Consider the following 10,650-nt stretch of genomic DNA (forward strand, 5'->3'; position numbering starts at 1 on the left):
TAGTGAGGGCCAGGCCCCGTCGCAGCCCGGCATAGCACACAACAGGTGATTGGACTGTTTACACCTTGTGTCCATAGACAGGACAGGGGTCAGCAGAGGCCTGCGTACCAAACCCAGCCAACTGGAGCAGGTGAGTACTGTGTGCTGCAGAAAACACCTTGGGGACAAAAGATGCAGCCGTCCACAAGGTCACTCCAGGGCCATCTGCTGGCCACCCAAGGCAGGACTCATGGACAGACAGGGCTCGCAGGTCACTAACACATCTACCGAGGCCATGGCCAAAAGAAAGGCCTCCAGAACCTTGGACAGGTTCCGTCTCTCGTGTGTGTGTTACAGTATATTATTGTCACTTTGTGCATGTAATAACTGTACAACTTTGTTTCGAGAAATGTGGAAATTCTAGAAATATTCAAATTTGACTTTCTCTATATTTGAATGTAAATATAGTCTCTGTGTGTTGAGTCGACATTAATTCCGTGGTTTTCCCTGAATCCATTACAAGCTTCAGTCGGACACGTCACGTGATCAGGGAACGTCTGATCGCTTACAGACCCAGAACCAATGCATGTTAAGATGTTATCATACTGACTGCCCTGCTGTGCTTCACACAGGGAAAATAACCGTCTGTGGAGGTTTTCACAATGCTTAGCTTTCACTGTTTACCGAAAAACAACAGGCAGATTAATCCGAGATGGAAATTGTCCCTGTGAGATCAGGAGAATGAGCAATAACATAGCAGCGTCCAAAGTGTCAAGTCTTCAGGTGGTTCACCTCCAAAAAGAGCCAGATGTGCTGAGGCAGCGTTTTCTTCCTTTAGTTCTGTTTCGTGGAAACAAAGCTGCACGCTGAGTCCAAATTCACAAGCTAATTAGCTTTCCTCTCATGAAAACATGCTATTTAAATGTAAATTCATTTTTCCTGTTGCTAAATGATGAAAGTGAAAGAGTCAATAATAAACACTTTCTTTATTTCTGAAGATCGACTCAAATCCTTTAGTTTTCCAACTCAGTCCACAGATCTTAAAATGCTCTTTATGTACTGAAATGTAAAAACAGGTTTTGAACGCTCACAGAGAAAGGTCAGTCTCCTGGTAAACTGGAGCTGTTTCCAGACTGCGTGGGAGTTACCGCAACGCTCCGCCTGCCAAAACACAAACCCTCTGATTGCAGCTTAGAGAAACACCCGGATCCTTGATAACAGTCTGAGCCTGGACGTGCAGATCAAAAAAGGAGGAGGAGAACGTGGATGTGTTTATCCAAAGAGCTGACAAATCCAAAACCTTCCAAAATAAAAGATGAAATGTTTTCCCAGAGCCGATTCCTCTTTCTCTGTCAAATGTCTCATCAGTCAGACTCTCAGGAATCTGAAGCTCCAAGTGTCCAGCAACGTCTAGAGTTGAAGTCAAGAAACAATAAAAGACCTGACAAAGTGGTGAGCTCAGGGTGGCTCCAGAACCTTCTCCAAGCTGGCCACCACAACTAGCCCACTGACCACCAACTAGCCCACTGACCACCACCAACTAGCCCACTGACCACCAGCGGACTGGCCCACTGACCACCAACTAGCCCACTGACCACCAGCGGACTGGCCCACTGACCACCAACTAGCCCACTGACCACCAACTAGCCCACTGACCACCAGCAGACTGGCCCACTGACCACCAACTAGCCCACTGACCACCAGCGGACTGGCCCACTGACCACCAACTAGCCCACTGACCACCAACTAGCCCACTGACCACCACCAACTAGCCCACTGACCACCACCAACTAGCCCACTGACCACCAACTAGCCCACTGACCACCACCAACTAGCCCACTGACCACCACCAACTAGCCCACTGACCACCAACTAGCCCACTGACCACCACCAACTAGCCCACTGACCACCAACTAGCCCACTGACCACCACCAACTAGCCCACTGACCACCAGCGGACTGGCCCACTGACCACCAACTAGCCCACTGACCACCAGCAGACTGGCCCACTGACCACCAACTAGCCCACTGACCACCAGCGGACTGGCCCACTGACCACCAACTAGCCCACTGATCACCAGCAGACTGGCCCACTGACCACCAGCTGACTGGCCCACTGACCACCAACTAGCCCACTGACCACCAGCTGACTGGCCCACTGACCACCAACTAGCCCACTGACCACCAGCAGACTAGCCCACTGACCACCAACTAGCCCACTGACCACCAGCGGACTAGCCCACTGACCACCAACTAGCCCACTGACCACCAGCAGACTGGCCCACTGACCACCAACTAGCCCACTGACCACCAGCAGACTGACCCACTGACCACCAACTAGCCCACTGACCACCAGCGGACTGGCCCACTGACCACCAACTAGCCCACTGACCACCAGCGGACTGGCCCACTGACCACCAACTAGCCCACTGACCACCAGCAGACTGGCCCACTGACCACCAACTAGCCCACTGACCACCAGCGGACTGACCCACTGACCACCAACTAGCCCACTGACCACCAGCAGACTGGCCCACTGACCACCAACTAGCCCACTGACCACCAGCAGACTGGCCCACTGACCACCAACTAGCCCACTGACCACCAGCAGACTGGCCGGTCAGCAGGTCGGTCATTGGGCCAATGACCGACCTGCTGACCGGCCCGCTGACCACCAGCTGGCCCGTTGACCGGCCCGCTGACCAGCAGCAGACCAACCTGCTGACTGCCCCATGCTGAGCGGCCCATGAGCATCAGGGAACCAAATAAAGTCCCCTGGTTTTTAACCGCAGCACAGTTATATTCAGGCTTCATTTCTGCAGAAACTCCAGCAAATCAGTTCACAAAAAATGACTTTGCAAAGCTTTTGATGGCAAAGTTCCCAGGTAATTGTCCAGCAAACATGGATGAAACGTTGGTGTGACTTGTCCTGAGCGCTCCTCCAGGCCAGGCCGAGGCCTGAGGGGTGTTCAGGATAGTTTAGGGGACAAACTGCTTCAAATACTTGCAATGGAGCATTTCTGCAGTGTTTCTATTTTGTCGTGGAGTCGACATCTTAATTAAAATGTTGATTTTGCAGACAGTGAAATATGGCAGCACCAACATCTCTTCTCCTCACCACTTCTTGTTTACAGCCGACACTCAGGCTGGTGCAGACACACGTTTCCTCCTAAAGCCTACAGGTTTGAGCGGCTCTCTTTAAATGCACTCTGAGCCTTCAGTGAGGAGAACGGCTCAAAGGCAAAACCTACAAACTCATACAGAAAACTATGGTACATCTCTTGCATTCAAACTTTCAAAACCGTGTAGAAAACCACTTTTTTTCCTTCATCAAACCAATTTTTAAAAAAAGAAGCTCAAAGGTCTAAACCAAATGTTTCAACCTGCGGCTCCTCAGCCGCTACAGAGCGGTTCGACGGAGCTTCCTGATTATGTAATGTGAATGATCATTTAGCTTTAATCGCTATGTGCATTCCACACTGATTTTTCACAAATGTTCTAACGTGCAGACTAAAAACAGCTAAATAATGCAAAACAGTTCAAAAAGCAAAAGCTGGAATTGCCAACATCAGAGAAAATAGCTCAAAGTACGGCATGAATAACATATAGGGAAAAACCCAAAGTAACATTTTTAAAATCGGTGGTAGTTTTTTTAGAAAAAGAAAAAAATCCAAGAAGTAAAGAAAGAAAGGGAAAGGGAGCAGAATAAATGTGAAAAAATAAAATAAATAGCTCCAAATAGCTCTGTAGTATAGCACATAAAATGGCTAAAGAGGGAAAATCTATGAAAAGAAGTCTTCAAAAATGGCTGCAGAAGCTAAAAACGTAATAAAGTATATCTAAATGTATGTATATTCATTTTTGGGATGTCCATCCATCCATCCATCCATCCATCCATCCATCCATCCATCCATCCATTTTCTGCCGCTTATCCAGGCCGGGTCCTGGAGGCAGCAGTCCGAGCAGAGTTGCCCAGACTTCCCTCACCCCAGACTCTTCCTCCAGCTCTTCCAGTGGCACCCCAAGGTGTTCCCAGGCCATAGAGAGACATAGTCCAGGTGTCCTGGGTCTGTCCTGAGGCCTCCTACCAGAGGGACATGATGGAACACCTCCCTGGGGAGGCGTCCAAAACAGATGCCTGAGCCACCTCAGCTGCTCCTCTGGATGTGGAGGAGCAGCGGCTCTACTCCGAGCTCCTCCCTGGTGACTGAGCTCCTCACCCTATCTCTAAGGTGACTGAGCTCCTCACCCTATCTCTAAGGGTGACTGAGCTCCTCCCCCTATCTCTAAGGTGACTGAGCTCCTCACCCTATCTCTAAGGTGACTGAGCTCCTCACCCTATCTCTAAGGGTGACTGAGCTCCTCCCCCTATCTCTAAGGTGACTGAGCTCCTCACCCTATCTCTAAGGGTGGCTGAACTCCTCATCCTATCTCTAAGGGTGGCTGAGCTCCTCACCCTATCTCTAAGGTGACTGAGCTCCTCACCCTATCTCTAAGGGTGACTGAGCTCCTCACCCTATCTCTAAGGGTGACTGAGCTCCTCACCCTATCTCTAAGGGTGACTGAGCTCCTCACCCTATCTCTAAGGGTGACTGAGCTCCTCCCCCTCTCTCTAAGGGTGACTGACCTCCTCACCCTCTCTCTAAGGGTGACTGACCTCCTCACCCTCTCTCTAAGGGTGACTGACCTCCTCACCCTATCTCTAAGGGTGACTGAGCTCCTCACCCTATCTCTAAGGGTGACTGAGCTCCTCACCCTATCTCTAAGGTGACTGAGCTCCTCACCCTATCTCTAAGGTGACTGAGCTCCTCACCCTATCTCTAAGGGTGACTGAGCTCCTCACCCTATCTCTAAGGGTGACTGAGCTCCTCCCCCTCTCTCTAAGGGTGACTGAGCTCCTCACCCTATCTCTAAGGGTGACTGAGCTCCTCCCCCTATCTCTAAGGGTGAGGAGCTCCTCCCCCTATCTCTAAGGGTGAGGAGCTCCTCCCCCTATCTCTAAGGTGACTGAGCTCCTCACCCTATCTCTAAGGGTGACTGAGCTCCTCACCCTATCTCTAAGGGTGACTGAGCTTCTCACCCTATCTCTTAGGGTGACTGAGCTCCTCCCCCTATCTCTAAGGGTGACTGAGCTCCTCCCCCTATCTCTAAGGGTGACTGAGCTCCTCACCCTATCTCTAAGGGTGACTGAGCTTCTCACCCTATCTCTTAGGGTGACTGAGCTCCTCCCCCTATCTCTAAGGGTGACTGAGCTCCTCCCCCTATCTCTTAGGGTGACTGAGCTCCTCACCCTATCTCTAAGGGTGACTGAGCTCCTCACCCTATCTCTAAGGGTGAGGAGCTCCTCCCCCTATCTCTAAGGTGACTGAGCTCCTCACCCTATCTCTAAGGGTGACTGAGCTCCTCACCCTATCTCTAAGGGTGACTGAGCTTCTCACCCTATCTCTTAGGGTGACTGAGCTCCTCCCCCTATCTCTAAGGGTGGCTGAGCTCCTCACCCTATCTCTAAGGGTGACGCCCAGCCACCCTACGGAGGAAGCTCATTTCAGCCGCTTGTATCCGGGATCTGGTTCTTTCGGTCATGACCCATAGTTCATGACCATAGGTGAGGGTAGGAACGAAGATCGACCGGTAAATCGAGAGCTTGGTCTTTTGGCTCAGCTCCTTCTTCACCACGACGGACCGATACAACGACCACATAACTGCAGACGCTGCACCGATCCGCCTGTTGCTCTCACGCTCCATCTTTCCCCCACTCGTGAACAAGACCCCAAGATACTTGAACTCCTCCACCTGTGACAAGGGCACTCCACCGACCTGGAGGGGGCAAGACACCTTTTTCTGGTGGAGAACCATGGCCTCGGATTTAGAGGTGCTGATCCTCATCCCAGCTGCTTCACACTCGGCTGTGAACCACGTCAGTGCACGCTGAAGGTCCAGGCTTGGTGGAGCCAACAGAACCACATCATCTGCAAATAGCAGAGATGAGATCCTGTGGTCCCCAAACTGGACCCCCTCCGGCCCCCGGCTGTGCCTAGAAATTCTGTCCATATATATGAGGAACAGAACCGGTGATAAAGGACACCCCTGCCGGAGGCCAACGTGCACTGGGAACAGGTCTGACTTACTGCCGGCAATGTGAACCAAACTCCTGCTCTGGGTGTACAGGGACCAAACAGTCCTGAACAAAGGGCCCCGGACTCCATACTCCCGGAGCACCCCCCACTGGACCTCTCGGGGGACGCGGTCGAACGCCTTCTCCAGATCCACACAACACATGTGGACTGGTTGGGAACTCCCATGAACCCTCAAGCACCTGGTGGAGGGTATAGAGCTGGTCCAGTGTTCCACCATCAGGAGAACCTGGTGGAGGGTATAGAGCTGGTCCAGTGTTCCACCATCAGGAGAACCTGGTGGAGGGTATAGAGCTGGTCCAGTGTTCCACCATCAGGAGAACCTGGTGGAGGGTATAGAGCTGGTCCAGTGTTCCACCATCAGGAGAACCTGGTGGAGGGTATAGAGCTGATCCAGTGTTCCACCATCAGGAGAACCTGGTGGAGGGTCTAGAGCTGTTCCAGTGTTCCACCATCAGGAGAACCTGGTGGAGGGTCTGGAGCTGGTCCAGTGTTCCACCATCAGGAGAACCTGGTGGAGGGTATAGAGCTGGTCCAGTGTTCCACCATCAGGAGAACCTGGTGGAGGGTATAGAGCTGGTCCAGTGTTCCACCATCAGGAGAACCTGGTGGAGGGTATAGAGCTGGTCCAGTGTTCCACCATCAGGAGAACCTGGTAGAGGGTATAGAGCTGGTCCAGTGTTCCACCACCAGGAGAACCTGGTGGAGGGTATAGAGCTGGTCCAGTGTTCCACCATCAGGAGAACCTGGTGGAGGGTATAGAGCTGGTCCAGTGTTCCACCACCAGGAGAACCTGGTGGAGGGTATAGAGCTGGTCCAGTGTTCCACCATCAGGACAGGATGTATTTTCTTCATTTCAAATCATTTGCATGTTTTTCAGCTCAAGAATGATTGTAATTGTTGGAAAATATTCAGAAAGGCTGCAGCACTGTGTTCTAGATCAGGGCTCTCCAACCTGGTCCTGCAGGTTAGGCTCCTCCCTTTCAACACACCTGGTTGTAATGAGAGGCTCCTTATTGGGCTCCTTCACAACCTTGGTGATGACATCATCATTAGATCCAGGTCTGCTGAAGCAGGGAGAGAGTACAGCCTGCAGGACAGGGGTCCTGGAGGACCTCTACTTTATATTATAGTAGTAGGACAATATTACACAACAACTTTTCATGTGAAAATGCATCGATTTTGCATTTTCATTTCAGAAAAGTTTTACATTTCCACCAGCAACCTTCTGAAAACAACATTAGTTTACACAGCGATTTATGGTGCCGGGCCACGTTGGTGATGTTGGTTGTTCTTTGGTTTGTTTGTTTGTTTTGCCCCAGTAGCAGACAGTCTGGACGGAAGGAGAGCAGGTCACAATGGAAGGATGGAGAGCAGGTCACAATGGAAGGATGGAGAGCAGGTCACAATGGAAGGATGGAGAGCAGGTCACAAAGGAAGGATGGAGAGCAGGTCACAATGGAAGGATGGAGAGCAGGTCACAATGGAAGGATGGAGAGCAGGTCACAAAGGAAGGATGGAGAGCAGGTCACAAAGGAAGGATGGAGAGCAGGTCACAATGGAAGGATGGAGAGCAGGTCACAATGGAAGGATGGAGAGCAGGTCACAATGGAAGGATGGAGAGCAGGTCACAATGGAACGATGGAGAGCAGGTCACAATGGAAGGATGGAGAGCAGGTCACAATGGAAGGATGGAGAGCAGGTCACAATGGAAGGATGGAGAGCAGGTCACAATGGAAGGATGGAGAGCAGGTCACAAAGGAAGGATGGAGAGCAGGTCACAAGACAGAGTCTGAGGGATGAAGCACATCAAGTCAGACTGAAGAGTAGAAACACCCAGTAAAGTGGTGAAATAAGCCCACAGAGGGACACCACAGTCTGCGGAGGTCAGAGCATCAGGCTGAAAGAGGCTATAGGAAGCAGCTCAAATCAAATTGTGTGGGTCTGACTCATCAAGTCACTGGAACTACAGATATGATTCACTGCCATCTCTATTTGATGTCTGAAGGTGGACTGTGTTTGACCAAACATGGAGGGATGAGGGAACACGTGACAATCAAGTAGAGTCCTGGAGGAAAGTGGAGGGTGAGAAGGCTGACAGATGTGCAACTTGTGCTGGGAGAATAGACACCCTGCGGGGTTAAGGTAGACACCCTGGACACCCTGCAGGGTGAAAATAGACACCCTGTGGGGTGAAAGTAGACACCCTGGACACCTTGGACACCCTGCGGGGTGAAAGTAGACACCCTGTGGGGTGAAAGTAGACACCCTGGACACCTTGGACACCCTGCGGGGTGAAAGTAGACACCCTGGACACCCTGGACACCCTGCGGGGTGAAAGTAGACACCCTGTGGGGTGAAAGTAGACACCCTGGACACCCTGTGGGGTGAAAGTAGACTCCCTGGACACCCTGGACACCCTGCGGGGTGAAAGTAGACACCCTGCAGGGTGAAAATAGACACCCTGCGGGGTGAAAGTAGACACCCTGGACACCCTGGACACCCTGCGGGGTGAAAGTAGACACCCTGTGGGGTGAAAGTAGACACCCTGGACACCCTGCGGGATGAAAGTAGACACCCTGGACACCCTGTGGGATGAAAGTAGACACCCTGGACATCCTGCGGGGTGAAAGTAGACACCCCTGTGGGGTGAAAGTAGACACCCTGGACACCCTGCGGGGTGAAAGTAGACACCCTGTGGGGTGAAATTAGACACCCTGGACACCTTGTGAGGTGAAAGTAGACACCCTGGACATCCTGCGGGGTGAAAGTAAACACCCCTGTGGGGTGAAAGTAGACACCCTGCGGGGTGATACCATGCGGGGTTAAGGTAAACACCCTGGACACCCTGCGGGGTTAAGGTAGACACCCTGGACACCCTGCGGGGTGAAAGTAGACACCCTGTGGGGTGAAAAGAGACACCCTGGACACCCTGCGGGGTGAAAGGTGACACCCTGCGGGGTTAAGGTAAACACCCTGGACACCCTGCGGGGTGAAAGTAGACACCCTGTGGGGTGAAAAGAGACACTCTGGACACCCTGCGGGGTGAAAGTAGACACCCTGTGGGGTGAAAAGAGACACTCTGGACACCCTGCGGGGTTAAGGTAAACACCCTGGACACCCTGTGGGGTGAAAGTAGACACCCTGTGGGGTTAAGGTAAACACCCTGGACACCCTGCAGGGTGAAAGGAGACACCCAGCGGGGTAAAGGTAGACACCCTGTGGGGTGACACCCTGCGGGGTGAAAGTAAACACCCTGCGGGCTCGCCCCCTTTAATCTCCTGATAGTGAAGCTGCAGCAGCGCCGGTCCCCCGCTAGCAGGCTGGATCAGGCTAGCGGGTTAGCAGCGGGGAAACTGGGTCAAACCGGGAGAAAGCAGCAGAACGAAAGAAGCGCCGGAAGCGGGCAGCAGCAGCCGGAGCTCACCGTGGCGAAGCGAGGCGGCCGCGGCCGGTCGAGGAGCGGGAGGAGCGGGGAGAAGCGGGGAGATCCGCTCGGATTCCAGCTGTTTTTCTGCTGCTGTCGCCTCGATGAGAAGCACAAAGGCTGACGGACGGAGCGCAGAGAGGAGGCGGCGAGGTGAGCGCTCACTCCCGGGGATCTGCAGCACCACGGCCGTCCGGGGGTCTGGAGAACCACACGGGCCATGGACTTCTAACTCCGCACGGGTGCATTGGGATTTCATCACGTGTAACCTGGCCCTCTGCTAGTAATGAGCGTCTGGAGGTTTAGTGATGCTGGACGGGCCACAGCACCCAGAAAGCGCTGCAGTGACTCGTCTGTCTCAGAGACGATCTTTGCAGCCGGAAGAAGAAGAAGAGCCGCTCCGCAGTTCAGAGCCTTAGAATAAAGTACCGTTACTCCGTTACCCTCGGCACATGATTCACATTGACGGATGGATCGATGGAGGCACACTTTCTCATGATCCTCACTCTTTTCATTCCTTTCATCCAGAAATCAGCAGAGAATGTGACAAATCGACAATGATCACTGATGTTTGTAGTGAAAAGTTACAAAGAACTTTCCATAAGGCGTCATCCTTTTTTCTTCTTAAAAACAACAGCACAACACGTTATTTATTGATGGAAATATGTATAAATAATGTGAGTTGATCGGACTTTGACTGTCAGCCTTGACATACACGTTCAGTACAGTCATGCATTATGTGGATGAATGGATCTAATGGAAGTAATCAGTCGCCCAGGGCCAGTTGTGCGCCCTGGGCGACCCCTGTGGTTGAGGAGGTGGAAGGCTCTTCTTCCTGAGACTCAGGACCATTTCTGCAGAGGCCTGTGTGGCTGTGGAGGTACATGACTCTTCATTCTGACTGGTGGCAAAGGGTGCTGCTCCAAAATATTTCAAAAGTGCCCCGGAGTTACATTAAAATATAATATGTAATTCTAATACACTGAACATGCGTCACTAGCCCAATTAGAATAAACATATACACTTTATTGAACTTCCAGAATGCACAACACAATACTCAACAGCCAATTACTTAACACACTCCAAACTATTTTCTATTTTATTATATATG

At 51.8% G+C, this 10,650-nt stretch overlaps 1 protein-coding gene across 1 annotated transcript in view; it reads right to left on the minus strand.

Annotated features, from left to right (window-relative positions):
• The window catches only part of sncaip (synuclein, alpha interacting protein), a 28,107-nt gene extending 18,462 nt beyond the window's left edge, over positions 1–9,645 (minus strand). Inside the window, exon 1 of the mRNA XM_080499020.1 lies at positions 9,540–9,645. The gene's annotated coding sequence lies outside the window, so the exon portion shown is untranslated. The remainder of the gene's footprint in view (positions 1–9,539) is intronic.
• Positions 9,646–10,650: the final 1,005 nt, after the last annotated feature.

The sequence above is a fragment of the Blennius ocellaris genome, assembly GCF_963422515.1.
Source record: "Blennius ocellaris genome assembly, chromosome: 7".
Lineage (NCBI taxonomy): Eukaryota > Metazoa > Chordata > Actinopteri > Blenniiformes > Blenniidae > Blennius > Blennius ocellaris.